The sequence below is a fragment of the Schistocerca cancellata genome, unplaced genomic scaffold, assembly GCF_023864275.1.
Source record: "Schistocerca cancellata isolate TAMUIC-IGC-003103 unplaced genomic scaffold, iqSchCanc2.1 HiC_scaffold_318, whole genome shotgun sequence".
Taxonomy (NCBI): domain Eukaryota; kingdom Metazoa; phylum Arthropoda; class Insecta; order Orthoptera; family Acrididae; genus Schistocerca; species Schistocerca cancellata.
The window spans coordinates 69,786-93,088 of NW_026046336.1; the positions used below are offsets into that span (position 1 = coordinate 69,786).

General features: G+C 51.6%; 48 non-coding genes across 48 annotated transcripts; 10 read left to right on the plus strand and 38 right to left on the minus strand.

Annotated features, from left to right (window-relative positions):
* Positions 1 to 221: 221 nt before the first annotated feature.
* Positions 222 to 295, minus strand: Trnag-gcc (transfer RNA glycine (anticodon GCC)). The gene has a single exon. It is a non-coding gene; the product is annotated as a tRNA-Gly (tRNA).
* A 320-nt stretch (positions 296 to 615) lies between these two features.
* Positions 616 to 687, plus strand: Trnag-ucc (transfer RNA glycine (anticodon UCC)). Its single transcript has one exon. It is a non-coding gene; the product is annotated as a tRNA-Gly (tRNA).
* Positions 688 to 1,415: 728 nt separating this feature from the next.
* On the minus strand, positions 1,416 to 1,489 carry Trnai-aau (transfer RNA isoleucine (anticodon AAU)). The gene has a single exon. It is a non-coding gene; the product is annotated as a tRNA-Ile (tRNA).
* A 257-nt stretch (positions 1,490 to 1,746) lies between these two features.
* Positions 1,747 to 1,818, minus strand: Trnae-uuc (transfer RNA glutamic acid (anticodon UUC)). The gene has a single exon. It is a non-coding gene; the product is annotated as a tRNA-Glu (tRNA).
* A 437-nt stretch (positions 1,819 to 2,255) lies between these two features.
* Trnam-cau (transfer RNA methionine (anticodon CAU)) lies at positions 2,256 to 2,328 on the minus strand. The gene has a single exon. It is a non-coding gene; the product is annotated as a tRNA-Met (tRNA).
* Positions 2,329 to 2,616: 288 nt separating this feature from the next.
* On the minus strand, positions 2,617 to 2,691 carry Trnag-gcc (transfer RNA glycine (anticodon GCC)). The gene has a single exon. It is a non-coding gene; the product is annotated as a tRNA-Gly (tRNA).
* Positions 2,692 to 3,014: 323 nt separating this feature from the next.
* Trnag-ucc (transfer RNA glycine (anticodon UCC)) lies at positions 3,015 to 3,086 on the plus strand. The gene has a single exon. It is a non-coding gene; the product is annotated as a tRNA-Gly (tRNA).
* A 738-nt stretch (positions 3,087 to 3,824) lies between these two features.
* Positions 3,825 to 3,898, minus strand: Trnai-aau (transfer RNA isoleucine (anticodon AAU)). Its single transcript has one exon. It is a non-coding gene; the product is annotated as a tRNA-Ile (tRNA).
* Positions 3,899 to 4,155: 257 nt separating this feature from the next.
* On the minus strand, positions 4,156 to 4,227 carry Trnae-uuc (transfer RNA glutamic acid (anticodon UUC)). The gene has a single exon. It is a non-coding gene; the product is annotated as a tRNA-Glu (tRNA).
* Positions 4,228 to 4,664: 437 nt separating this feature from the next.
* Positions 4,665 to 4,737, minus strand: Trnam-cau (transfer RNA methionine (anticodon CAU)). The gene has a single exon. It is a non-coding gene; the product is annotated as a tRNA-Met (tRNA).
* A 293-nt stretch (positions 4,738 to 5,030) lies between these two features.
* Positions 5,031 to 5,101, minus strand: Trnag-gcc (transfer RNA glycine (anticodon GCC)). Its single transcript has one exon. It is a non-coding gene; the product is annotated as a tRNA-Gly (tRNA).
* A 323-nt stretch (positions 5,102 to 5,424) lies between these two features.
* On the plus strand, positions 5,425 to 5,496 carry Trnag-ucc (transfer RNA glycine (anticodon UCC)). Its single transcript has one exon. It is a non-coding gene; the product is annotated as a tRNA-Gly (tRNA).
* A 738-nt stretch (positions 5,497 to 6,234) lies between these two features.
* Positions 6,235 to 6,308, minus strand: Trnai-aau (transfer RNA isoleucine (anticodon AAU)). Its single transcript has one exon. It is a non-coding gene; the product is annotated as a tRNA-Ile (tRNA).
* A 257-nt stretch (positions 6,309 to 6,565) lies between these two features.
* On the minus strand, positions 6,566 to 6,637 carry Trnae-uuc (transfer RNA glutamic acid (anticodon UUC)). Its single transcript has one exon. It is a non-coding gene; the product is annotated as a tRNA-Glu (tRNA).
* A 437-nt stretch (positions 6,638 to 7,074) lies between these two features.
* Trnam-cau (transfer RNA methionine (anticodon CAU)) lies at positions 7,075 to 7,147 on the minus strand. Its single transcript has one exon. It is a non-coding gene; the product is annotated as a tRNA-Met (tRNA).
* A 293-nt stretch (positions 7,148 to 7,440) lies between these two features.
* Trnag-gcc (transfer RNA glycine (anticodon GCC)) lies at positions 7,441 to 7,511 on the minus strand. The gene has a single exon. It is a non-coding gene; the product is annotated as a tRNA-Gly (tRNA).
* Positions 7,512 to 7,834: 323 nt separating this feature from the next.
* Positions 7,835 to 7,906, plus strand: Trnag-ucc (transfer RNA glycine (anticodon UCC)). The gene has a single exon. It is a non-coding gene; the product is annotated as a tRNA-Gly (tRNA).
* Positions 7,907 to 8,644: 738 nt separating this feature from the next.
* Positions 8,645 to 8,718, minus strand: Trnai-aau (transfer RNA isoleucine (anticodon AAU)). The gene has a single exon. It is a non-coding gene; the product is annotated as a tRNA-Ile (tRNA).
* Positions 8,719 to 8,975: 257 nt separating this feature from the next.
* Positions 8,976 to 9,047, minus strand: Trnae-uuc (transfer RNA glutamic acid (anticodon UUC)). Its single transcript has one exon. It is a non-coding gene; the product is annotated as a tRNA-Glu (tRNA).
* Positions 9,048 to 9,484: 437 nt separating this feature from the next.
* On the minus strand, positions 9,485 to 9,557 carry Trnam-cau (transfer RNA methionine (anticodon CAU)). The gene has a single exon. It is a non-coding gene; the product is annotated as a tRNA-Met (tRNA).
* A 293-nt stretch (positions 9,558 to 9,850) lies between these two features.
* Positions 9,851 to 9,921, minus strand: Trnag-gcc (transfer RNA glycine (anticodon GCC)). The gene has a single exon. It is a non-coding gene; the product is annotated as a tRNA-Gly (tRNA).
* A 323-nt stretch (positions 9,922 to 10,244) lies between these two features.
* On the plus strand, positions 10,245 to 10,316 carry Trnag-ucc (transfer RNA glycine (anticodon UCC)). Its single transcript has one exon. It is a non-coding gene; the product is annotated as a tRNA-Gly (tRNA).
* A 738-nt stretch (positions 10,317 to 11,054) lies between these two features.
* Trnai-aau (transfer RNA isoleucine (anticodon AAU)) lies at positions 11,055 to 11,128 on the minus strand. The gene has a single exon. It is a non-coding gene; the product is annotated as a tRNA-Ile (tRNA).
* A 257-nt stretch (positions 11,129 to 11,385) lies between these two features.
* Positions 11,386 to 11,457, minus strand: Trnae-uuc (transfer RNA glutamic acid (anticodon UUC)). The gene has a single exon. It is a non-coding gene; the product is annotated as a tRNA-Glu (tRNA).
* Positions 11,458 to 11,894: 437 nt separating this feature from the next.
* On the minus strand, positions 11,895 to 11,967 carry Trnam-cau (transfer RNA methionine (anticodon CAU)). The gene has a single exon. It is a non-coding gene; the product is annotated as a tRNA-Met (tRNA).
* Positions 11,968 to 12,259: 292 nt separating this feature from the next.
* On the minus strand, positions 12,260 to 12,333 carry Trnag-gcc (transfer RNA glycine (anticodon GCC)). Its single transcript has one exon. It is a non-coding gene; the product is annotated as a tRNA-Gly (tRNA).
* A 320-nt stretch (positions 12,334 to 12,653) lies between these two features.
* On the plus strand, positions 12,654 to 12,725 carry Trnag-ucc (transfer RNA glycine (anticodon UCC)). The gene has a single exon. It is a non-coding gene; the product is annotated as a tRNA-Gly (tRNA).
* Positions 12,726 to 13,463: 738 nt separating this feature from the next.
* Trnai-aau (transfer RNA isoleucine (anticodon AAU)) lies at positions 13,464 to 13,537 on the minus strand. Its single transcript has one exon. It is a non-coding gene; the product is annotated as a tRNA-Ile (tRNA).
* A 257-nt stretch (positions 13,538 to 13,794) lies between these two features.
* Positions 13,795 to 13,866, minus strand: Trnae-uuc (transfer RNA glutamic acid (anticodon UUC)). The gene has a single exon. It is a non-coding gene; the product is annotated as a tRNA-Glu (tRNA).
* Positions 13,867 to 14,303: 437 nt separating this feature from the next.
* Positions 14,304 to 14,376, minus strand: Trnam-cau (transfer RNA methionine (anticodon CAU)). The gene has a single exon. It is a non-coding gene; the product is annotated as a tRNA-Met (tRNA).
* Positions 14,377 to 14,669: 293 nt separating this feature from the next.
* Positions 14,670 to 14,740, minus strand: Trnag-gcc (transfer RNA glycine (anticodon GCC)). The gene has a single exon. It is a non-coding gene; the product is annotated as a tRNA-Gly (tRNA).
* Positions 14,741 to 15,063: 323 nt separating this feature from the next.
* On the plus strand, positions 15,064 to 15,135 carry Trnag-ucc (transfer RNA glycine (anticodon UCC)). Its single transcript has one exon. It is a non-coding gene; the product is annotated as a tRNA-Gly (tRNA).
* A 738-nt stretch (positions 15,136 to 15,873) lies between these two features.
* Positions 15,874 to 15,947, minus strand: Trnai-aau (transfer RNA isoleucine (anticodon AAU)). Its single transcript has one exon. It is a non-coding gene; the product is annotated as a tRNA-Ile (tRNA).
* Positions 15,948 to 16,204: 257 nt separating this feature from the next.
* Trnae-uuc (transfer RNA glutamic acid (anticodon UUC)) lies at positions 16,205 to 16,276 on the minus strand. Its single transcript has one exon. It is a non-coding gene; the product is annotated as a tRNA-Glu (tRNA).
* A 437-nt stretch (positions 16,277 to 16,713) lies between these two features.
* On the minus strand, positions 16,714 to 16,786 carry Trnam-cau (transfer RNA methionine (anticodon CAU)). Its single transcript has one exon. It is a non-coding gene; the product is annotated as a tRNA-Met (tRNA).
* A 293-nt stretch (positions 16,787 to 17,079) lies between these two features.
* On the minus strand, positions 17,080 to 17,150 carry Trnag-gcc (transfer RNA glycine (anticodon GCC)). Its single transcript has one exon. It is a non-coding gene; the product is annotated as a tRNA-Gly (tRNA).
* A 323-nt stretch (positions 17,151 to 17,473) lies between these two features.
* On the plus strand, positions 17,474 to 17,545 carry Trnag-ucc (transfer RNA glycine (anticodon UCC)). Its single transcript has one exon. It is a non-coding gene; the product is annotated as a tRNA-Gly (tRNA).
* Positions 17,546 to 18,283: 738 nt separating this feature from the next.
* On the minus strand, positions 18,284 to 18,357 carry Trnai-aau (transfer RNA isoleucine (anticodon AAU)). Its single transcript has one exon. It is a non-coding gene; the product is annotated as a tRNA-Ile (tRNA).
* Positions 18,358 to 18,614: 257 nt separating this feature from the next.
* On the minus strand, positions 18,615 to 18,686 carry Trnae-uuc (transfer RNA glutamic acid (anticodon UUC)). The gene has a single exon. It is a non-coding gene; the product is annotated as a tRNA-Glu (tRNA).
* A 437-nt stretch (positions 18,687 to 19,123) lies between these two features.
* On the minus strand, positions 19,124 to 19,196 carry Trnam-cau (transfer RNA methionine (anticodon CAU)). Its single transcript has one exon. It is a non-coding gene; the product is annotated as a tRNA-Met (tRNA).
* Positions 19,197 to 19,489: 293 nt separating this feature from the next.
* Positions 19,490 to 19,560, minus strand: Trnag-gcc (transfer RNA glycine (anticodon GCC)). Its single transcript has one exon. It is a non-coding gene; the product is annotated as a tRNA-Gly (tRNA).
* Positions 19,561 to 19,883: 323 nt separating this feature from the next.
* Trnag-ucc (transfer RNA glycine (anticodon UCC)) lies at positions 19,884 to 19,955 on the plus strand. The gene has a single exon. It is a non-coding gene; the product is annotated as a tRNA-Gly (tRNA).
* Positions 19,956 to 20,693: 738 nt separating this feature from the next.
* Trnai-aau (transfer RNA isoleucine (anticodon AAU)) lies at positions 20,694 to 20,767 on the minus strand. Its single transcript has one exon. It is a non-coding gene; the product is annotated as a tRNA-Ile (tRNA).
* Positions 20,768 to 21,024: 257 nt separating this feature from the next.
* On the minus strand, positions 21,025 to 21,096 carry Trnae-uuc (transfer RNA glutamic acid (anticodon UUC)). The gene has a single exon. It is a non-coding gene; the product is annotated as a tRNA-Glu (tRNA).
* Positions 21,097 to 21,533: 437 nt separating this feature from the next.
* On the minus strand, positions 21,534 to 21,606 carry Trnam-cau (transfer RNA methionine (anticodon CAU)). Its single transcript has one exon. It is a non-coding gene; the product is annotated as a tRNA-Met (tRNA).
* Positions 21,607 to 21,899: 293 nt separating this feature from the next.
* Positions 21,900 to 21,970, minus strand: Trnag-gcc (transfer RNA glycine (anticodon GCC)). The gene has a single exon. It is a non-coding gene; the product is annotated as a tRNA-Gly (tRNA).
* A 323-nt stretch (positions 21,971 to 22,293) lies between these two features.
* Trnag-ucc (transfer RNA glycine (anticodon UCC)) lies at positions 22,294 to 22,365 on the plus strand. The gene has a single exon. It is a non-coding gene; the product is annotated as a tRNA-Gly (tRNA).
* A 738-nt stretch (positions 22,366 to 23,103) lies between these two features.
* On the minus strand, positions 23,104 to 23,177 carry Trnai-aau (transfer RNA isoleucine (anticodon AAU)). Its single transcript has one exon. It is a non-coding gene; the product is annotated as a tRNA-Ile (tRNA).
* Positions 23,178 to 23,303: the final 126 nt, after the last annotated feature.

A 23,303-nucleotide genomic window follows, 5' to 3' on the forward strand; every position in this document is an offset into this window, starting at 1 on the left:
CTCATTTTTTCTGTTGCTACACGTGCATTCCCGGCGCGGCAGGCAACTTGCGATGCTAGGCCGACGCCAGTATGTACAATAGCACGCAAGAGTCCAAACGAGCAGTCGTGCGCGCTGCATGATTGCTTCTTTCCACACGGAATCCCGCGGTTCATTCTCATGGCTCACGCAGTTCGAGTGCGAAAGACACGCAGCACCACTATCGGAGAAAAAACAAAACGATGATCGGCCGGGAATCGAACCCGGGCCGCCCGCGTGGCAGGCGAGCATTCTACCACTGAACCACCGATGCTCAGCTAGTTCACAGCTTCCTGGTGCTTTCCGCGGCAGACGTCTGTGGGGAAAGTGGGACTGCCGTCCAGCGCCGTCGCATCCTCTCGAGAGAATGCTACAGACGCTGAATCCTGCACCGCACTGCTTAAAAATGATCGTCTGAGTACTCTTGCGGAGTACGCACGCGACGACTCTTGCCAAAGGACGCGAAATGTGCCTAGAGACGCTGCCTGGATGGGCTCGCCTACCCCGTAACGCGCCTACAGCTACGACCACCTTCGGCCGCCGCCGACAGGCGGGAAGCAGACACAGCGCGGCTCGCGAGGCGTGGAAGGAAACCGTGCGGTGGTGGTGTAATGGTCAGCATAGTTGCCTTCCAAGCAGTTGATCCGGGTTCGATTCCCGGCCACCGCAGCAGGCTTTTACTTTTGCGTATGAGTACTTTTGCCACGCGTCCTTAAATTAATGTTTCTTTCCCCATCTTACTCGCTGCAGGCCACCCTATAGCGTGTGCGTCGATTCCCCTTGAGTCTCGACTTTGCTCAGCTGACGCGAGAGCTGACGCTCTCCAATCGGCCTATATCAAAAGGACAAGCACGCGAAACGACTGAGAGAGGTATGGCGAGGCGGGCACAACATTACTTATGCCTCAAGTAAATACCTGCTGCCTGTTATCATGTATTGTCTGATTTTACATGTTCTGTCGGACAAATTCAGTTTTATTACTAGTACATTTTTTTTTCTTTGTTGCAAATTTTACAACACGCTCCTTCATTTCACTGTGGCCGCACGGCGCGACTTGGCATACCGAGAGGCAAAACGTGGCGCCAGTGCCCTTGACCGAATAGCGCTGCAGCTCCGAAACCGAAGAGGAAAGAGAAATACGAATTGAAACTGTCGACAGTGTCCTATATTCGCAGGCGGTCACCCGCCCAAGCACTGACAACGCCCAACGTCGCGCAGTTGTGGTGATCGGACGAGAAACTGTGTGTTGAGCGTGCTGTGACCAGTGAAATGTTTTAGCGCGTCCCGACAAGTCGCGTTCGGGTCCCCTATCAGCTGCCACACAATGTGACGATTTCTTTGTCACCATACTTCCGCGGGGAAATCGGCGTTGCCTTTTTGAAATAGTAAAATCGTAGTGGCCCGTGGGGGGATCGAACCCACGACCTTCGCGTTATTAGCACGACGCTCTAACCAACTGAGCTAACGGGCCTCGGTGCAGACATTCTCCCATTGCTTCGCGGGAATTGGTCTGCGTATTGCCATGTAACATTTCTATGGCAGCAATCCAACAGTGGACCAGCGTCTCTTCTCCCTCTATGCCGCTGCTCGTAGTAATTTCGTTGCGTGCCCGTTTCTCTCGACTGTTGTCAGCTGACGTTTACCAACCAGTAGCTATAATGCGAGGAGGACGTGAAACAGCATTTCGCACGGTCAAAACTTGTCGTCATTTGTTCCGAAAAAATTCCATTCCGGTACCGGGAATCGAACCCGGGCCTCCTGGGTGAAAGCCAGGTATCCTAGCCACTAGACCACACCGGACGTGCACATTCTTCTCCGGGTTTATACCCCCTCCACTCGCATTCCGTCACGCACTTTCCCTGTTTGCGAGCATCTTCTCACGTATGGCAAAAGTCACAGTCCATTGCTTTTGGCCTCGTTGTTGCAGCGGTAGGAGGAAAAGCAAAGCTGTAAGTAGTAATATTTATTTACTTATTTCGCAAGTAAAGACCTGCTGCCTGTCATTATATAGCAGGTCATACATTGTGTGACTTTACATGTTATATCATACGAAATTCAGTTTTATTACTAGTACTTTTTTTCTTGAAAATTTTACAAAAGAACTGCAACTAGTAATAACGGGAAGTAAACATTTTCACGCTGAGTCGTTGAAGCCTTGTCGATAACAAACTACTAAGTGTTTCGCTCCTTCGCAACCCCAGAGCCGTCGACTTAGCTGTGAACGATAGTAAATTAAATGCCCCGGGTGAGGATCGAACTCACGACCTTAAGATTATGAGACTTACGCGCTGCCTACTGCGCTACCGAGGCAGGCGATCGCCACACCTTCTGGAATCTTGCTAAGTACCGAATACCAGTGGTACAGAGTCTGCACTCCGTGGCTCATTTTTTCTGTTGCTACACGTGCATTCCCGGCGCGGCAGGCAACTTGCGATGCTAGGCCGACGCCAGTATGTACAATAGCACGCAAGAGTCCAAACGAGCAGTCGTGCGCGCTGCATGATTGCTTCTTTCCACACGGAATCCCGCGGTTCATTCTCATGGCTCACGCAGTTCGAGTGCGAAAGACACGCAGCACCACTATCGGAGAAAAAACAAAACGATGATCGGCCGGGAATCGAACCCGGGCCGCCCGCGTGGCAGGCGAGCATTCTACCACTGAACCACCGATGCTGAGCTAGTTCACAGCTTCCTGGTGCTTTCCGCGGCAGACGTCTGTGGGGAAAGTGGGACTGCCGTCCAGCGCCGTCGCATCCTCTCGAGAGAATGCTACAGACGCTGAATCCTGCACCGCACTGCTTAAAAATGATCGTCTGAGTACTCTTGCGGAGTACGCACGCGACGACTCTTGCCAAAGGACGCGAAATGTGCCTAGAGACGCTGCCTGGATGGGCTCGCCTACCCCGTAACGCGCCTACAGCTACGACCACCTTCGGCCGCCGCCGACAGGCGGGAAGCAGACACAGCGCGGCTCGCGAGGCGTGGAAGGAAACCGTGCGGTGGTGGTGTAATGGTCAGCATAGTTGCCTTCCAAGCAGTTGATCCGGGTTCGATTCCCGGCCACCGCAGCAGGCTTTTACTTTTGCGTATGAGTACTTTTGCCACGCGTCCTTAAATTAATGTTTCTTTCCCCATCTTACTCGCTGCAGGCCACCCTATAGCGTGTGCGTCGATTCCCCTTGAGTCTCGACTTGTCTCGACTTTGCTCAGCTGACGCGAGAGCTGACGCTCTCCAATCGGCCTATATCAAAAGGACAAGCACGCGAAACGACTGAGAGAGGTATGGCGAGGCGGGCACAACATTACTTATGCCTCAAGTAAATACCTGCTGCCTGTTATCATGTATTGTCTGATTTTACATGTTCTGTCGGACAAATTCAGTTTTATTACTAGTACATTTTTTTTTCTTTGTTGCAAATTTTACAACACGCTCCTTCATTTCACTGTGGCCGCACGGCGCGACTTGGCATACCGAGAGGCAAAACGTGGCGCCAGTGCCCTTGACCGAATAGCGCTGCAGCTCCGAAACCGAAGAGGAAAGAGAAATACGAATTGAAACTGTCGACAGTGTCCTATATTCGCAGGCGGTCACCCGCCCAAGCACTGACAACGCCCAACGTCGCGCAGTTGTGGTGATCGGACGAGAAACTGTGTGTTGAGCGTGCTGTGACCAGTGAAATGTTTTAGCGCGTCCCGACAAGTCGCGTTCGGGTCCCCTATCAGCTGCCACACAATGTGACGATTTCTTTGTCACCATACTTCCGCGGGGAAATCGGCGTTGCCTTTTTGAAATAGTAAAATCGTAGTGGCCCGTGGGGGGATCGAACCCACGACCTTCGCGTTATTAGCACGACGCTCTAACCAACTGAGCTAACGGGCCTCGGTGCAGACATTCTCCCATTGCTTCGCGGGAATTGGTCTGCGTATTGCCATGTAACATTTCTATGGCAGCAATCCAACAGTGGACCAGCGTCTCTTCTCCCTCTATGCCGCTGCTCGTAGTAATTTCGTTGCGTGCCCGTTTCTCTCGACTGTTGTCAGCTGACGTTTACCAACCAGTAGCTATAATGCGAGGAGGACGTGAAACAGCATTTCGCACGGTCAAAACTTGTCGTCATTTGTTCCGAAAAAATTCCATTCCGGTACCGGGAATCGAACCCGGGCCTCCTGGGTGAAAGCCAGGTATCCTAGCCACTAGACCACACCGGACGTGCACATTCTTCTCCGGGTTTATACCCCCTCCACTCGCATTCCGTCACGCACTTTCCCTGTTTGCGAGCATCTTCTCACGTATGGCAAAAGTCACAGTCCATTGCTTTTGGCCTCGTTGTTGCAGCGGTAGGAGGAAAAGCAAAGCTGTAAGTAGTAATATTTATTTACTTATTTCGCAAGTAAAGACCTGCTGCCTGTCATTATATAGCAGGTCATACATTGTGTGACTTTACATGTTATATCATACGAAATTCAGTTTTATTACTAGTACTTTTTTTCTTGAAAATTTTACAAAAGAACTGCAACTAGTAATAACGGGAAGTAAACATTTTCACGCTGAGTCGTTGAAGCCTTGTCGATAACAAACTACTAAGTGTTTCGCTCCTTCGCAACCCCAGAGCCGTCGACTTAGCTGTGAACGATAGTAAATTAAATGCCCCGGGTGAGGATCGAACTCACGACCTTAAGATTATGAGACTTACGCGCTGCCTACTGCGCTACCGAGGCAGGCGATCGCCACACCTTCTGGAATCTTGCTAAGTACCGAATACCAGTGGTACAGAGTCTGCACTCCGTGGCTCATTTTTTCTGTTGCTACACGTGCATTCCCGGCGCGGCAGGCAACTTGCGATGCTAGGCCGACGCCAGTATGTACAATAGCACGCAAGAGTCCAAACGAGCAGTCGTGCGCGCTGCATGATTGCTTCTTTCCACACGGAATCCCGCGGTTCATTCTCATGGCTCACGCAGTTCGAGTGCGAAAGACACGCAGCACCACTATCGGAGAAAAAACAAAACGATGCATCGGCCGGGAATCGAACCCGGGCCGCCCGCGTGGCAGGCGAGCATTCTACCACTGAACCACCGATGCTCAGCTAGTTCACAGCTTCCTGGTGCTTTCCGCGGCAGACGTCTGTGGGGAAAGTGGGACTGCCGTCCAGCGCCGTCGCATCCTCTCGAGAGAATGCTACAGACGCTGAATCCTGCACCGCACTGCTTAAAAATGATCGTCTGAGTACTCTTGCGGAGTACGCACGCGACGACTCTTGCCAAAGGACGCGAAATGTGCCTAGAGACGCTGCCTGGATGGGCTCGCCTACCCCGTAACGCGCCTACAGCTACGACCACCTTCGGCCGCCGCCGACAGGCGGGAAGCAGACACAGCGCGGCTCGCGAGGCGTGGAAGGAAACCGTGCGGTGGTGGTGTAATGGTCAGCATAGTTGCCTTCCAAGCAGTTGATCCGGGTTCGATTCCCGGCCACCGCAGCAGGCTTTTACTTTTGCGTATGAGTACTTTTGCCACGCGTCCTTAAATTAATGTTTCTTTCCCCATCTTACTCGCTGCAGGCCACCCTATAGCGTGTGCGTCGATTCCCCTTGAGTCTCGACTTGTCTCGACTTTGCTCAGCTGACGCGAGAGCTGACGCTCTCCAATCGGCCTATATCAAAAGGACAAGCACGCGAAACGACTGAGAGAGGTATGGCGAGGCGGGCACAACATTACTTATGCCTCAAGTAAATACCTGCTGCCTGTTATCATGTATTGTCTGATTTTACATGTTCTGTCGGACAAATTCAGTTTTATTACTAGTACATTTTTTTTTCTTTGTTGCAAATTTTACAACACGCTCCTTCATTTCACTGTGGCCGCACGGCGCGACTTGGCATACCGAGAGGCAAAACGTGGCGCCAGTGCCCTTGACCGAATAGCGCTGCAGCTCCGAAACCGAAGAGGAAAGAGAAATACGAATTGAAACTGTCGACAGTGTCCTATATTCGCAGGCGGTCACCCGCCCAAGCACTGACAACGCCCAACGTCGCGCAGTTGTGGTGATCGGACGAGAAACTGTGTGTTGAGCGTGCTGTGACCAGTGAAATGTTTTAGCGCGTCCCGACAAGTCGCGTTCGGGTCCCCTATCAGCTGCCACACAATGTGACGATTTCTTTGTCACCATACTTCCGCGGGGAAATCGGCGTTGCCTTTTTGAAATAGTAAAATCGTAGTGGCCCGTGGGGGGATCGAACCCACGACCTTCGCGTTATTAGCACGACGCTCTAACCAACTGAGCTAACGGGCCTCGGTGCAGACATTCTCCCATTGCTTCGCGGGAATTGGTCTGCGTATTGCCATGTAACATTTCTATGGCAGCAATCCAACAGTGGACCAGCGTCTCTTCTCCCTCTATGCCGCTGCTCGTAGTAATTTCGTTGCGTGCCCGTTTCTCTCGACTGTTGTCAGCTGACGTTTACCAACCAGTAGCTATAATGCGAGGAGGACGTGAAACAGCATTTCGCACGGTCAAAACTTGTCGTCATTTGTTCCGAAAAAATTCCATTCCGGTACCGGGAATCGAACCCGGGCCTCCTGGGTGAAAGCCAGGTATCCTAGCCACTAGACCACACCGGACGTGCACATTCTTCTCCGGGTTTATACCCCCTCCACTCGCATTCCGTCACGCACTTTCCCTGTTTGCGAGCATCTTCTCACGTATGGCAAAAGTCACAGTCCATTGCTTTTGGCCTCGTTGTTGCAGCGGTAGGAGGAAAAGCAAAGCTGTAAGTAGTAATATTTATTTACTTATTTCGCAAGTAAAGACCTGCTGCCTGTCATTATATAGCAGGTCATACATTGTGTGACTTTACATGTTATATCATACGAAATTCAGTTTTATTACTAGTACTTTTTTTCTTGAAAATTTTACAAAAGAACTGCAACTAGTAATAACGGGAAGTAAACATTTTCACGCTGAGTCGTTGAAGCCTTGTCGATAACAAACTACTAAGTGTTTCGCTCCTTCGCAACCCCAGAGCCGTCGACTTAGCTGTGAACGATAGTAAATTAAATGCCCCGGGTGAGGATCGAACTCACGACCTTAAGATTATGAGACTTACGCGCTGCCTACTGCGCTACCGAGGCAGGCGATCGCCACACCTTCTGGAATCTTGCTAAGTACCGAATACCAGTGGTACAGAGTCTGCACTCCGTGGCTCATTTTTTCTGTTGCTACACGTGCATTCCCGGCGCGGCAGGCAACTTGCGATGCTAGGCCGACGCCAGTATGTACAATAGCACGCAAGAGTCCAAACGAGCAGTCGTGCGCGCTGCATGATTGCTTCTTTCCACACGGAATCCCGCGGTTCATTCTCATGGCTCACGCAGTTCGAGTGCGAAAGACACGCAGCACCACTATCGGAGAAAAAACAAAACGATGCATCGGCCGGGAATCGAACCCGGGCCGCCCGCGTGGCAGGCGAGCATTCTACCACTGAACCACCGATGCTCAGCTAGTTCACAGCTTCCTGGTGCTTTCCGCGGCAGACGTCTGTGGGGAAAGTGGGACTGCCGTCCAGCGCCGTCGCATCCTCTCGAGAGAATGCTACAGACGCTGAATCCTGCACCGCACTGCTTAAAAATGATCGTCTGAGTACTCTTGCGGAGTACGCACGCGACGACTCTTGCCAAAGGACGCGAAATGTGCCTAGAGACGCTGCCTGGATGGGCTCGCCTACCCCGTAACGCGCCTACAGCTACGACCACCTTCGGCCGCCGCCGACAGGCGGGAAGCAGACACAGCGCGGCTCGCGAGGCGTGGAAGGAAACCGTGCGGTGGTGGTGTAATGGTCAGCATAGTTGCCTTCCAAGCAGTTGATCCGGGTTCGATTCCCGGCCACCGCAGCAGGCTTTTACTTTTGCGTATGAGTACTTTTGCCACGCGTCCTTAAATTAATGTTTCTTTCCCCATCTTACTCGCTGCAGGCCACCCTATAGCGTGTGCGTCGATTCCCCTTGAGTCTCGACTTGTCTCGACTTTGCTCAGCTGACGCGAGAGCTGACGCTCTCCAATCGGCCTATATCAAAAGGACAAGCACGCGAAACGACTGAGAGAGGTATGGCGAGGCGGGCACAACATTACTTATGCCTCAAGTAAATACCTGCTGCCTGTTATCATGTATTGTCTGATTTTACATGTTCTGTCGGACAAATTCAGTTTTATTACTAGTACATTTTTTTTTCTTTGTTGCAAATTTTACAACACGCTCCTTCATTTCACTGTGGCCGCACGGCGCGACTTGGCATACCGAGAGGCAAAACGTGGCGCCAGTGCCCTTGACCGAATAGCGCTGCAGCTCCGAAACCGAAGAGGAAAGAGAAATACGAATTGAAACTGTCGACAGTGTCCTATATTCGCAGGCGGTCACCCGCCCAAGCACTGACAACGCCCAACGTCGCGCAGTTGTGGTGATCGGACGAGAAACTGTGTGTTGAGCGTGCTGTGACCAGTGAAATGTTTTAGCGCGTCCCGACAAGTCGCGTTCGGGTCCCCTATCAGCTGCCACACAATGTGACGATTTCTTTGTCACCATACTTCCGCGGGGAAATCGGCGTTGCCTTTTTGAAATAGTAAAATCGTAGTGGCCCGTGGGGGGATCGAACCCACGACCTTCGCGTTATTAGCACGACGCTCTAACCAACTGAGCTAACGGGCCTCGGTGCAGACATTCTCCCATTGCTTCGCGGGAATTGGTCTGCGTATTGCCATGTAACATTTCTATGGCAGCAATCCAACAGTGGACCAGCGTCTCTTCTCCCTCTATGCCGCTGCTCGTAGTAATTTCGTTGCGTGCCCGTTTCTCTCGACTGTTGTCAGCTGACGTTTACCAACCAGTAGCTATAATGCGAGGAGGACGTGAAACAGCATTTCGCACGGTCAAAACTTGTCGTCATTTGTTCCGAAAAAATTCCATTCCGGTACCGGGAATCGAACCCGGGCCTCCTGGGTGAAAGCCAGGTATCCTAGCCACTAGACCACACCGGACGTGCACATTCTTCTCCGGGTTTATACCCCCTCCACTCGCATTCCGTCACGCACTTTCCCTGTTTGCGAGCATCTTCTCACGTATGGCAAAAGTCACAGTCCATTGCTTTTGGCCTCGTTGTTGCAGCGGTAGGAGGAAAAGCAAAGCTGTAAGTAGTAATATTTATTTACTTATTTCGCAAGTAAAGACCTGCTGCCTGTCATTATATAGCAGGTCATACATTGTGTGACTTTACATGTTATATCATACGAAATTCAGTTTTATTACTAGTACTTTTTTTCTTGAAAATTTTACAAAAGAACTGCAACTAGTAATAACGGGAAGTAAACATTTTCACGCTGAGTCGTTGAAGCCTTGTCGATAACAAACTACTAAGTGTTTCGCTCCTTCGCAACCCCAGAGCCGTCGACTTAGCTGTGAACGATAGTAAATTAAATGCCCCGGGTGAGGATCGAACTCACGACCTTAAGATTATGAGACTTACGCGCTGCCTACTGCGCTACCGAGGCAGGCGATCGCCACACCTTCTGGAATCTTGCTAAGTACCGAATACCAGTGGTACAGAGTCTGCACTCCGTGGCTCATTTTTTCTGTTGCTACACGTGCATTCCCGGCGCGGCAGGCAACTTGCGATGCTAGGCCGACGCCAGTATGTACAATAGCACGCAAGAGTCCAAACGAGCAGTCGTGCGCGCTGCATGATTGCTTCTTTCCACACGGAATCCCGCGGTTCATTCTCATGGCTCACGCAGTTCGAGTGCGAAAGACACGCAGCACCACTATCGGAGAAAAAACAAAACGATGCATCGGCCGGGAATCGAACCCGGGCCGCCCGCGTGGCAGGCGAGCATTCTACCACTGAACCACCGATGCTGAGCTAGTTCACAGCTTCCTGGTGCTTTCCGCGGCAGACGTCTGTGGGGAAAGTGGGACTGCCGTCCAGCGCCGTCGCATCCTCTCGAGAGAATGCTACAGACGCTGAATCCTGCACCGCACTGCTTAAAAATGATCGTCTGAGTACTCTTGCGGAGTACGCACGCGACGACTCTTGCCAAAGGACGCGAAATGTGCCTAGAGACGCTGCCTGGATGGGCTCGCCTACCCCGTAACGCGCCTACAGCTACGACCACCTTCGGCCGCCGCCGACAGGCGGGAAGCAGACACAGCGCGGCTCGCGAGGCGTGGAAGGAAACCGTGCGGTGGTGGTGTAATGGTCAGCATAGTTGCCTTCCAAGCAGTTGATCCGGGTTCGATTCCCGGCCACCGCAGCAGGCTTTTACTTTTGCGTATGAGTACTTTTGCCACGCGTCCTTAAATTAATGTTTCTTTCCCCATCTTACTCGCTGCAGGCCACCCTATAGCGTGTGCGTCGATTCCCCTTGAGTCTCGACTTGTCTCGACTTTGCTCAGCTGACGCGAGAGCTGACGCTCTCCAATCGGCCTATATCAAAAGGACAAGCACGCGAAACGACTGAGAGAGGTATGGCGAGGCGGGCACAACATTACTTATGCCTCAAGTAAATACCTGCTGCCTGTTATCATGTATTGTCTGATTTTACATGTTCTGTCGGACAAATTCAGTTTTATTACTAGTACATTTTTTTTTCTTTGTTGCAAATTTTACAACACGCTCCTTCATTTCACTGTGGCCGCACGGCGCGACTTGGCATACCGAGAGGCAAAACGTGGCGCCAGTGCCCTTGACCGAATAGCGCTGCAGCTCCGAAACCGAAGAGGAAAGAGAAATACGAATTGAAACTGTCGACAGTGTCCTATATTCGCAGGCGGTCACCCGCCCAAGCACTGACAACGCCCAACGTCGCGCAGTTGTGGTGATCGGACGAGAAACTGTGTGTTGAGCGTGCTGTGACCAGTGAAATGTTTTAGCGCGTCCCGACAAGTCGCGTTCGGGTCCCCTATCAGCTGCCACACAATGTGACGATTTCTTTGTCACCATACTTCCGCGGGGAAATCGGCGTTGCCTTTTTGAAATAGTAAAATCGTAGTGGCCCGTGGGGGGATCGAACCCACGACCTTCGCGTTATTAGCACGACGCTCTAACCAACTGAGCTAACGGGCCTCGGTGCAGACATTCTCCCATTGCTTCGCGGGAATTGGTCTGCGTATTGCCATGTAACATTTCTATGGCAGCAATCCAACAGTGGACCAGCGTCTCTTCTCCCTCTATGCCGCTGCTCGTAGTAATTTCGTTGCGTGCCCGTTTCTCTCGACTGTTGTCAGCTGACGTTTACCAACCAGTAGCTATAATGCGAGGAGGACGTGAAACAGCATTTCGCACGGTCAAAACTTGTCGTCATTTGTTCCGAAAAAATTCCATTCCGGTACCGGGAATCGAACCCGGGCCTCCTGGGTGAAAGCCAGGTATCCTAGCCACTAGACCACACCGGACGTGCACATTCTTCTCCGGGTTTATTCCCCCTCCACTCGCATTCCGTCACGCACTTTCCCTGTTTGCGAGCATCTTCTCACGTATGGCAAAAGTCACAGTCCATTGCTTTTGGCCTCGTTGTTGCAGCGGTAGGAGGAAAAGCAAAGCTGTAAGTAGTAATATTTATTTACTTATTTCGCAAGTAAAGACCTGCTGCCTGTCATTATATAGCAGGTCATACATTGTGTGACTTTACATGTTATATCATACGAAATTCAGTTTTATTACTAGTACTTTTTTTCTTGAAAATTTTACAAAAGAACTGCAACTAGTAATAACGGGAAGTAAACATTTTCACGCTGAGTCGTTGAAGCCTTGTCGATAACAAACTACTAAGTGTTTCGCTCCTTCGCAACCCCAGAGCCGTCGACTTAGCTGTGAACGATAGTAAATTAAATGCCCCGGGTGAGGATCGAACTCACGACCTTAAGATTATGAGACTTACGCGCTGCCTACTGCGCTACCGAGGCAGGCGATCGCCACACCTTCTGGAATCTTGCTAAGTACCGAATACCAGTGGTACAGAGTCTGCACTCCGTGGCTCATTTTTTCTGTTGCTACACGTGCATTCCCGGCGCGGCAGGCAACTTGCGATGCTAGGCCGACGCCAGTATGTACAATAGCACGCAAGAGTCCAAACGAGCAGTCGTGCGCGCTGCATGATTGCTTCTTTCCACACGGAATCCCGCGGTTCATTCTCATGGCTCACGCAGTTCGAGTGCGAAAGACACGCAGCACCACTATCGGAGAAAAAACAAAACGATGATCGGCCGGGAATCGAACCCGGGCCGCCCGCGTGGCAGGCGAGCATTCTACCACTGAACCACCGATGCTCAGCTAGTTCACAGCTTCCTGGTGCTTTCCGCGGCAGACGTCTGTGGGGAAAGTGGGACTGCCGTCCAGCGCCGTCGCATCCTCTCGAGAGAATGCTACAGACGCTGAATCCTGCACCGCACTGCTTAAAAATGATCGTCTGAGTACTCTTGCGGAGTACGCACGCGACGACTCTTGCCAAAGGACGCGAAATGTGCCTAGAGACGCTGCCTGGATGGGCTCGCCTACCCCGTAACGCGCCTACAGCTACGACCACCTTCGGCCGCCGCCGACAGGCGGGAAGCAGACACAGCGCGGCTCGCGAGGCGTGGAAGGAAACCGTGCGGTGGTGGTGTAATGGTCAGCATAGTTGCCTTCCAAGCAGTTGATCCGGGTTCGATTCCCGGCCACCGCAGCAGGCTTTTACTTTTGCGTATGAGTACTTTTGCCACGCGTCCTTAAATTAATGTTTCTTTCCCCATCTTACTCGCTGCAGGCCACCCTATAGCGTGTGCGTCGATTCCCCTTGAGTCTCGACTTGTCTCGACTTTGCTCAGCTGACGCGAGAGCTGACGCTCTCCAATCGGCCTATATCAAAAGGACAAGCACGCGAAACGACTGAGAGAGGTATGGCGAGGCGGGCACAACATTACTTATGCCTCAAGTAAATACCTGCTGCCTGTTATCATGTATTGTCTGATTTTACATGTTCTGTCGGACAAATTCAGTTTTATTACTAGTACATTTTTTTTTCTTTGTTGCAAATTTTACAACACGCTCCTTCATTTCACTGTGGCCGCACGGCGCGACTTGGCATACCGAGAGGCAAAACGTGGCGCCAGTGCCCTTGACCGAATAGCGCTGCAGCTCCGAAACCGAAGAGGAAAGAGAAATACGAATTGAAACTGTCGACAGTGTCCTATATTCGCAGGCGGTCACCCGCCCAAGCACTGACAACGCCCAACGTCGCGCAGTTGTGGTGATCGGACGAGAAACTGTGTGTTGAGCGTGCTGTGACCAGTGAAATGTTTTAGCGCGTCCCGACAAGTCGCGTTCGGGTCCCCTATCAGCTGCCACACAATGTGACGATTTCTTTGTCACCATACTTCCGCGGGGAAATCGGCGTTGCCTTTTTGAAATAGTAAAATCGTAGTGGCCCGTGGGGGGATCGAACCCACGACCTTCGCGTTATTAGCACGACGCTCTAACCAACTGAGCTAACGGGCCTCGGTGCAGACATTCTCCCATTGCTTCGCGGGAATTGGTCTGCGTATTGCCATGTAACATTTCTATGGCAGCAATCCAACAGTGGACCAGCGTCTCTTCTCCCTCTATGCCGCTGCTCGTAGTAATTTCGTTGCGTGCCCGTTTCTCTCGACTGTTGTCAGCTGACGTTTACCAACCAGTAGCTATAATGCGAGGAGGACGTGAAACAGCATTTCGCACGGTCAAAACTTGTCGTCATTTGTTCCGAAAAAATTCCATTCCGGTACCGGGAATCGAACCCGGGCCTCCTGGGTGAAAGCCAGGTATCCTAGCCACTAGACCACACCGGACGTGCACATTCTTCTCCGGGTTTATACCCCCTCCACTCGCATTCCGTCACGCACTTTCCCTGTTTGCGAGCATCTTCTCACGTATGGCAAAAGTCACAGTCCATTGCTTTTGGCCTCGTTGTTGCAGCGGTAGGAGGAAAAGCAAAGCTGTAAGTAGTAATATTTATTTACTTATTTCGCAAGTAAAGACCTGCTGCCTGTCATTATATAGCAGGTCATACATTGTGTGACTTTACATGTTATATCATACGAAATTCAGTTTTATTACTAGTACTTTTTTTCTTGAAAATTTTACAAAAGAACTGCAACTAGTAATAACGGGAAGTAAACATTTTCACGCTGAGTCGTTGAAGCCTTGTCGATAACAAACTACTAAGTGTTTCGCTCCTTCGCAACCCCAGAGCCGTCGACTTAGCTGTGAACGATAGTAAATTAAATGCCCCGGGTGAGGATCGAACTCACGACCTTAAGATTATGAGACTTACGCGCTGCCTACTGCGCTACCGAGGCAGGCGATCGCCACACCTTCTGGAATCTTGCTAAGTACCGAATACCAGTGGTACAGAGTCTGCACTCCGTGGCTCATTTTTTCTGTTGCTACACGTGCATTCCCGGCGCGGCAGGCAACTTGCGATGCTAGGCCGACGCCAGTATGTACAATAGCACGCAAGAGTCCAAACGAGCAGTCGTGCGCGCTGCATGATTGCTTCTTTCCACACGGAATCCCGCGGTTCATTCTCATGGCTCACGCAGTTCGAGTGCGAAAGACACGCAGCACCACTATCGGAGAAAAAACAAAACGATGCATCGGCCGGGAATCGAACCCGGGCCGCCCGCGTGGCAGGCGAGCATTCTACCACTGAACCACCGATGCTGAGCTAGTTCACAGCTTCCTGGTGCTTTCCGCGGCAGACGTCTGTGGGGAAAGTGGGACTGCCGTCCAGCGCCGTCGCATCCTCTCGAGAGAATGCTACAGACGCTGAATCCTGCACCGCACTGCTTAAAAATGATCGTCTGAGTACTCTTGCGGAGTACGCACGCGACGACTCTTGCCAAAGGACGCGAAATGTGCCTAGAGACGCTGCCTGGATGGGCTCGCCTACCCCGTAACGCGCCTACAGCTACGACCACCTTCGGCCGCCGCCGACAGGCGGGAAGCAGACACAGCGCGGCTCGCGAGGCGTGGAAGGAAACCGTGCGGTGGTGGTGTAATGGTCAGCATAGTTGCCTTCCAAGCAGTTGATCCGGGTTCGATTCCCGGCCACCGCAGCAGGCTTTTACTTTTGCGTATGAGTACTTTTGCCACGCGTCCTTAAATTAATGTTTCTTTCCCCATCTTACTCGCTGCAGGCCACCCTATAGCGTGTGCGTCGATTCCCCTTGAGTCTCGACTTGTCTCGACTTTGCTCAGCTGACGCGAGAGCTGACGCTCTCCAATCGGCCTATATCAAAAGGACAAGCACGCGAAACGACTGAGAGAGGTATGGCGAGGCGGGCACAACATTACTTATGCCTCAAGTAAATACCTGCTGCCTGTTATCATGTATTGTCTGATTTTACATGTTCTGTCGGACAAATTCAGTTTTATTACTAGTACATTTTTTTTTCTTTGTTGCAAATTTTACAACACGCTCCTTCATTTCACTGTGGCCGCACGGCGCGACTTGGCATACCGAGAGGCAAAACGTGGCGCCAGTGCCCTTGACCGAATAGCGCTGCAGCTCCGAAACCGAAGAGGAAAGAGAAATACGAATTGAAACTGTCGACAGTGTCCTATATTCGCAGGCGGTCACCCGCCCAAGCACTGACAACGCCCAACGTCGCGCAGTTGTGGTGATCGGACGAGAAACTGTGTGTTGAGCGTGCTGTGACCAGTGAAATGTTTTAGCGCGTCCCGACAAGTCGCGTTCGGGTCCCCTATCAGCTGCCACACAATGTGACGATTTCTTTGTCACCATACTTCCGCGGGGAAATCGGCGTTGCCTTTTTGAAATAGTAAAATCGTAGTGGCCCGTGGGGGGATCGAACCCACGACCTTCGCGTTATTAGCACGACGCTCTAACCAACTGAGCTAACGGGCCTCGGTGCAGACATTCTCCCATTGCTTCGCGGGAATTGGTCTGCGTATTGCCATGTAACATTTCTATGGCAGCAATCCAACAGTGGACCAGCGTCTCTTCTCCCTCTATGCCGCTGCTCGTAGTAATTTCGTTGCGTGCCCGTTTCTCTCGACTGTTGTCAGCTGACGTTTACCAACCAGTAGCTATAATGCGAGGAGGACGTGAAACAGCATTTCGCACGGTCAAAACTTGTCGTCATTTGTTCCGAAAAAATTCTATTCCGGTACCGGGAATCGAACCCGGGCCTCCTGGGTGAAAGCCAGGTATCCTAGCCACTAGACCACACCGGACGTGCACATTCTTCTCCGGGTTTATTCCCCCTCCACTCGCATTCCGTCACGCACTTTCCCTGTTTGCGAGCATCTTCTCACGTATGGCAAAAGTCACAGTCCATTGCTTTTGGCCTCGTTGTTGCAGCGGTAGGAGGAAAAGCAAAGCTGTAAGTAGTAATATTTATTTACTTATTTCGCAAGTAAAGACCTGCTGCCTGTCATTATATAGCAGGTCATACATTGTGTGACTTTACATGTTATATCATACGAAATTCAGTTTTATTACTAGTACTTTTTTTCTTGAAAATTTTACAAAAGAACTGCAACTAGTAATAACGGGAAGTAAACATTTTCACGCTGAGTCGTTGAAGCCTTGTCGATAACAAACTACTAAGTGTTTCGCTCCTTCGCAACCCCAGAGCCGTCGACTTAGCTGTGAACGATAGTAAATTAAATGCCCCGGGTGAGGATCGAACTCACGACCTTAAGATTATGAGACTTACGCGCTGCCTACTGCGCTACCGAGGCAGGCGATCGCCACACCTTCTGGAATCTTGCTAAGTACCGAATACCAGTGGTACAGAGTCTGCACTCCGTGGCTCATTTTTTCTGTTGCTACACGTGCATTCCCGGCGCGGCAGGCAACTTGCGATGCTAGGCCGACGCCAGTATGTACAATAGCACGCAAGAGTCCAAACGAGCAGTCGTGCGCGCTGCATGATTGCTTCTTTCCACACGGAATCCCGCGGTTCATTCTCATGGCTCACGCAGTTCGAGTGCGAAAGACACGCAGCACCACTATCGGAGAAAAAACAAAACGATGCATCGGCCGGGAATCGAACCCGGGCCGCCCGCGTGGCAGGCGAGCATTCTACCACTGAACCACCGATGCTGAGCTAGTTCACAGCTTCCTGGTGCTTTCCGCGGCAGACGTCTGTGGGGAAAGTGGGACTGCCGTCCAGCGCCGTCGCATCCTCTCGAGAGAATGCTACAGACGCTGAATCCTGCACCGCACTGCTTAAAAATGATCGTCTGAGTACTCTTGCGGAGTACGCACGCGACGACTCTTGCCAAAGGACGCGAAATGTGCCTAGAGACGCTGCCTGGATGGGCTCGCCTACCCCGTAACGCGCCTACAGCTACGACCACCTTCGGCCGCCGCCGACAGGCGGGAAGCAGACACAGCGCGGCTCGCGAGGCGTGGAAGGAAACCGTGCGGTGGTGGTGTAATGGTCAGCATAGTTGCCTTCCAAGCAGTTGATCCGGGTTCGATTCCCGGCCACCGCAGCAGGCTTTTACTTTTGCGTATGAGTACTTTTGCCACGCGTCCTTAAATTAATGTTTCTTTCCCCATCTTACTCGCTGCAGGCCACCCTATAGCGTGTGCGTCGATTCCCCTTGAGTCTCGACTTGTCTCGACTTTGCTCAGCTGACGCGAGAGCTGACGCTCTCCAATCGGCCTATATCAAAAGGACAAGCACGCGAAACGACTGAGAGAGGTATGGCGAGGCGGGCACAACATTACTTATGCCTCAAGTAAATACCTGCTGCCTGTTATCATGTATTGTCTGATTTTACATGTTCTGTCGGACAAATTCAGTTTTATTACTAGTACATTTTTTTTTCTTTGTTGCAAATTTTACAACACGCTCCTTCATTTCACTGTGGCCGCACGGCGCGACTTGGCATACCGAGAGGCAAAACGTGGCGCCAGTGCCCTTGACCGAATAGCGCTGCAGCTCCGAAACCGAAGAGGAAAGAGAAATACGAATTGAAACTGTCGACAGTGTCCTATATTCGCAGGCGGTCACCCGCCCAAGCACTGACAACGCCCAACGTCGCGCAGTTGTGGTGATCGGACGAGAAACTGTGTGTTGAGCGTGCTGTGACCAGTGAAATGTTTTAGCGCGTCCCGACAAGTCGCGTTCGGGTCCCCTATCAGCTGCCACACAATGTGACGATTTCTTTGTCACCATACTTCCGCGGGGAAATCGGCGTTGCCTTTTTGAAATAGTAAAATCGTAGTGGCCCGTGGGGGGATCGAACCCACGACCTTCGCGTTATTAGCACGACGCTCTAACCAACTGAGCTAACGGGCCTCGGTGCAGACATTCTCCCATTGCTTCGCGGGAATTGGTCTGCGTATTGCCATGTAACATTTCTATGGCAGCAATCCAACAGTGGACCAGCGTCTCTTCTCCCTCTATGCCGCTGCTCGTAGTAATTTCGTTGCGTGCCCGTTTCTCTCGACTGTTGTCAGCTGACGTTTACCAACCAGTAGCTATAATGCGAGGAGGACGTGAAACAGCATTTCGCACGGTCAAAACTTGTCGTCATTTGTTCCGAAAAAATTCCATTCCGGTACCGGGAATCGAACCCGGGCCTCCTGGGTGAAAGCCAGGTATCCTAGCCACTAGACCACACCGGACGTGCACATTCTTCTCCGGGTTTATACCCCCTCCACTCGCATTCCGTCACGCACTTTCCCTGTTTGCGAGCATCTTCTCACGTATGGCAAAAGTCACAGTCCATTGCTTTTGGCCTCGTTGTTGCAGCGGTAGGAGGAAAAGCAAAGCTGTAAGTAGTAATATTTATTTACTTATTTCGCAAGTAAAGACCTGCTGCCTGTCATTATATAGCAGGTCATACATTGTGTGACTTTACATGTTATATCATACGAAATTCAGTTTTATTACTAGTACTTTTTTTCTTGAAAATTTTACAAAAGAACTGCAACTAGTAATAACGGGAAGTAAACATTTTCACGCTGAGTCGTTGAAGCCTTGTCGATAACAAACTACTAAGTGTTTCGCTCCTTCGCAACCCCAGAGCCGTCGACTTAGCTGTGAACGATAGTAAATTAAATGCCCCGGGTGAGGATCGAACTCACGACCTTAAGATTATGAGACTTACGCGCTGCCTACTGCGCTACCGAGGCAGGCGATCGCCACACCTTCTGGAATCTTGCTAAGTACCGAATACCAGTGGTACAGAGTCTGCACTCCGTGGCTCATTTTTTCTGTTGCTACACGTGCATTCCCGGCGCGGCAGGCAACTTGCGATGCTAGGCCGACGCCAGTATGTACAATAGCACGCAAGAGTCCAAACGAGCAGTCGTGCGCGCTGCATGATTGCTTCTTTCCACACGGAATCCCGCGGTTCATTCTCATGGCTCACGCAGTTCGAGTGCGAAAGACACGCAGCACCACTATCGGAGAAAAAACAAAACGATGCATCGGCCGGGAATCGAACCCAGGCCGCCCGCGTGGCAGGCGAGCATTCTACCACTGAACCACCGATGCTGAGCTAGTTCACAGCTTCCTGGTGCTTTCCGCGGCAGACGTCTGTGGGGAAAGTGGGACTGCCGTCCAGCGCCGTCGCATCCTCTCGAGAGAATGCTACAGACGCTGAATCCTGCACCGCACTGCTTAAAAATGATCGTCTGAGTACTCTTGCGGAGTACGCACGCGACGACTCTTGCCAAAGGACGCGAAATGTGCCTAGAGACGCTGCCTGGATGGGCTCGCCTACCCCGTAACGCGCCTACAGCTACGACCACCTTCGGCCGCCGCCGACAGGCGGGAAGCAGACACAGCGCGGCTCGCGAGGCGTGGAAGGAAACCGTGCGGTGGTGGTGTAATGGTCAGCATAGTTGCCTTCCAAGCAGTTGATCCGGGTTCGATTCCCGGCCACCGCAGCAGGCTTTTACTTTTGCGTATGAGTACTTTTGCCACGCGTCCTTAAATTAATGTTTCTTTCCCCATCTTACTCGCTGCAGGCCACCCTATAGCGTGTGCGTCGATTCCCCTTGAGTCTCGACTTGTCTCGACTTTGCTCAGCTGACGCGAGAGCTGACGCTCTCCAATCGGCCTATATCAAAAGGACAAGCACGCGAAACGACTGAGAGAGGTATGGCGAGGCGGGCACAACATTACTTATGCCTCAAGTAAATACCTGCTGCCTGTTATCATGTATTGTCTGATTTTACATGTTCTGTCGGACAAATTCAGTTTTATTACTAGTACATTTTTTTTTCTTTGTTGCAAATTTTACAACACGCTCCTTCATTTCACTGTGGCCGCACGGCGCGACTTGGCATACCGAGAGGCAAAACGTGGCGCCAGTGCCCTTGACCGAATAGCGCTGCAGCTCCGAAACCGAAGAGGAAAGAGAAATACGAATTGAAACTGTCGACAGTGTCCTATATTCGCAGGCGGTCACCCGCCCAAGCACTGACAACGCCCAACGTCGCGCAGTTGTGGTGATCGGACGAGAAACTGTGTGTTGAGCGTGCTGTGACCAGTGAAATGTTTTAGCGCGTCCCGACAAGTCGCGTTCGGGTCCCCTATCAGCTGCCACACAATGTGACGATTTCTTTGTCACCATACTTCCGCGGGGAAATCGGCGTTGCCTTTTTGAAATAGTAAAATCGTAGTGGCCCGTGGGGGGATCGAACCCACGACCTTCGCGTTATTAGCACGACGCTCTAACCAACTGAGCTAACGGGCCTCGGTGCAGACATTCTCCCATTGCTTCGCGGGAATTGGTCTGCGTATTGCCATGTAACATTTCTATGGCAGCAATCCAACAGTGGACCAGCGTCTCTTCTCCCTCTATGCCGCTGCTCGTAGTAATTTCGTTGCGTGCCCGTTTCTCTCGACTGTTGTCAGCTGACGTTTACCAACCAGTAGCTATAATGCGAGGAGGACGTGAAACAGCATTTCGCACGGTCAAAACTTGTCGTCATTTGTTCCGAAAAAATTCCATTCCGGTACCGGGAATCGAACCCGGGCCTCCTGGGTGAAAGCCAGGTATCCTAGCCACTAGACCACACCGGACGTGCACATTCTTCTCCGGGTTTATACCCCCTCCACTCGCATTCCGTCACGCACTTTCCCTGTTTGCGAGCATCTTCTCACGTATGGCAAAAGTCACAGTCCATTGCTTTTGGCCTCGTTGTTGCAGCGGTAGGAGGAAAAGCAAAGCTGTAAGTAGTAATATTTATTTACTTATTTCGCAAGTAAAGACCTGCTGCCTGTCATTATATAGCAGGTCATACATTGTGTGACTTTACATGTTATATCATACGAAATTCAGTTTTATTACTAGTACTTTTTTTCTTGAAAATTTTACAAAAGAACTGCAACTAGTAATAACGGGAAGTAAACATTTTCACGCTGAGTCGTTGAAGCCTTGTCGATAACAAACTACTAAGTGTTTCGCTCCTTCGCAACCCCAGAGCCGTCGACTTAGCTGTGAACGATAGTAAATTAAATGCCCCGGGTGAGGATCGAACTCACGACCTTAAGATTATGAGACTTACGCGCTGCCTACTGCGCTACCGAGGCAGGCGATCGCCACACCTTCTGGAATCTTGCTAAGTACCGAATACCAGTGGTACAGAGTCTGCACTCCGTGGCTCATTTTTTCTGTTGCTACACGTGCATTCCCGGCGCGGCAGGCAACTTGCGATGCTAGGCCGACGCCAGTATGTACAATAGCACGCAAGAGTCCAAACGAGCAGTCGTGCGCGCTGCATGATTGCTTCTTTCCACACGGAATCCCGCGGTTCATTCTCATGGCTCACGCAGTTCGAGTGCGAAAGACACGCAGCACCACTATCGGAGAAAAAACAAAACGATGCATCGGCCGGGAATCGAACCCGGGCCGCCCGCGTGGCAGGCGAGCATTCTACCACTGAACCACCGATGCTGAGCTAGTTCACAGCTTCCTGGTGCTTTCCGCGGCAGACGTCTGTGGGGAAAGTGGGACTGCCGTCCAGCGCCGTCGCATCCTCTCGAGAGAATGCTACAGACGCTGAATCCTGCACCGCACTGCTTAAAAATGATCGTCTGAGTACTCTTGCGGAGTACGCACGCGACGACTCTTGCCAAAGGACGCGAAATGTGCCTAGAGACGCTGCCTGGATGGGCTCGCCTACCCCGTAACGCGCCTACAGCTACGACCACCTTCGGCCGCCGCCGACAGGCGGGAAGCAGACACAGCGCGGCTCGCGAGGCGTGGAAGGAAACCGTGCGGTGGTGGTGTAATGGTCAGCATAGTTGCCTTCCAAGCAGTTGATCCGGGTTCGATTCCCGGCCACCGCAGCAGGCTTTTACTTTTGCGTATGAGTACTTTTGCCACGCGTCCTTAAATTAATGTTTCTTTCCCCATCTTACTCGCTGCAGGCCACCCTATAGCGTGTGCGTCGATTCCCCTTGAGTCTCGACTTGTCTCGACTTTGCTCAGCTGACGCGAGAGCTGACGCTCTCCAATCGGCCTATATCAAAAGGACAAGCACGCGAAACGACTGAGAGAGGTATGGCGAGGCGGGCACAACATTACTTATGCCTCAAGTAAATACCTGCTGCCTGTTATCATGTATTGTCTGATTTTACATGTTCTGTCGGACAAATTCAGTTTTATTACTAGTACATTTTTTTTTCTTTGTTGCAAATTTTACAACACGCTCCTTCATTTCACTGTGGCCGCACGGCGCGACTTGGCATACCGAGAGGCAAAACGTGGCGCCAGTGCCCTTGACCGAATAGCGCTGCAGCTCCGAAACCGAAGAGGAAAGAGAAATACGAATTGAAACTGTCGACAGTGTCCTATATTCGCAGGCGGTCACCCGCCCAAGCACTGACAACGCCCAACGTCGCGCAGTTGTGGTGATCGGACGAGAAACTGTGTGTTGAGCGTGCTGTGACCAGTGAAATGTTTTAGCGCGTCCCGACAAGTCGCGTTCGGGTCCCCTATCAGCTGCCACACAATGTGACGATTTCTTTGTCACCATACTTCCGCGGGGAAATCGGCGTTGCCTTTTTGAAATAGTAAAATCGTAGTGGCCCGTGGGGGGATCGAACCCACGACCTTCGCGTTATTAGCACGACGCTCTAACCAACTGAGCTAACGGGCCTCGGTGCAGACATTCTCCCATTGCTTCGCGGGAATTGGTCTGCGTATTGCCATGTAACATTTCTATGGCAGCAATCCAACAGTGGACCAGCGTCTCTTCTCCCTCTATGCCGCTGCTCGTAGTAAT